The 1,288-nt window shown below is 36.3% G+C and overlaps 1 protein-coding gene across 1 annotated transcript in view; it reads left to right on the forward strand.

Moving 5' to 3' along the window:
* The window catches only part of Zbtb41 (zinc finger and BTB domain containing 41), a 28,821-nt gene that overhangs the window by 16,994 nt on the left and 10,539 nt on the right, over positions 1–1,288 (forward strand). The gene's annotated exons all lie outside the window — the stretch shown is intronic.

Genomic DNA, 1,288 nt, shown 5'->3' on the forward strand with positions numbered 1-1,288 from the left:
TTAATTAAGGGAGCCATCGTAGGGTTGGGAAGAGACTTGGACCTAGAGGGGCTTCCAGGTGCCTAAGGAGAGGTCCCCAGTTAGTTCCTGGGGCAGCGGAAGATAGGGAACCTGAAATGATCCTATCCTATAGTCTTACTGATGAATATTTTGCATATCACCAAAGAACTCTTATTGTATTAAAAAATACATTTGTCTTCAGAGAAACCCTGTCTCAAAAAAAAAAAAAATCCATGCTGCCTATGTTAGGATTGTATGTTCTGTTGAGTTAGAGAGAGATCTAAGTAATATGATTGGAAGAGTTAAAGAACTTTTAATATATCTGCATTTGTAAGTGTGAAATTTATAGTCAGATAAACTAACTTTTAAAAGTCAGATCTTCTATCCTGTGTATAGTTATTTTGAAGTTCTGCTTAATGGTAAGATTTTAGCTTAGCTTCATGAAATAGAGAGTTGAGAGAAGCTTGACGACATGCAAAGCTGAATATCCAGTGTTAGAAAAAATGAAAAGTTGTCAAGGAACCCTAACAAGTAACCGAACATGCAGGTGGATGTATGCTCTGTTTCTTCCTCTCCCTGCTGGGTACATCAAGTGTACAGAGAGTTAACAGGCTAGAAGATGTTAAGAATAGATGGTTGTGCTGCACTTAACTCACGCTTGTCATGATAGGTTCCTCTTGCTCTACAGCCCATCGGTTTATTTTCAACTTCTCAAGTACTGCCTTTCTTTCAACTATTTGGAGACTTTTCTTTTCTCAGTGCAGGTATTGAGGAGGGAGTTTCAGTGGTGCTTAAAATTAATCAACAGATATTTGTTGAATTAGTTAATACGTGAGTAATAAATTAAAATTCCATTCCCAAAGAAATACAGATTTAAATATGTTAAGCATGCATGGTAGTGATACAACTTTTCAAGCCTTGCCTCATTTCTGATGTAGAAATTTCCTGTATTTTTGGATCAGTTTTGCTTTAAATAGTCTCTGAGTCTATGTTCAAATTCTGTCTCTTTTTCTTGTGCTTTTATGATCAATTCCTCGTAATTCCTCCTTCAATTTATTCTTGCAAATTCTGAGACACCGTTTTACAAGTGGATGGTTTCATTGAACTATCTGCTGTGCATCCATCACCATGTTTTTCTTTTAGTTGATGTTCAGTAGAACTTAACTGTCTCAAGTTACTTACTTGGTAAAATGGTGGAAGTCAGAACTAGGAAAGGTCAGTATGTCACTGTGGCAAGTGTGGGTTTAATTTTGTAAGAGTGGGCAGAAATATGTCATGTTTTATATAT

The sequence above is a fragment of the Microtus ochrogaster genome, chromosome 6, assembly GCF_000317375.1.
Source record: "Microtus ochrogaster isolate Prairie Vole_2 chromosome 6, MicOch1.0, whole genome shotgun sequence".
NCBI classification, from domain to species: domain Eukaryota; kingdom Metazoa; phylum Chordata; class Mammalia; order Rodentia; family Cricetidae; genus Microtus; species Microtus ochrogaster.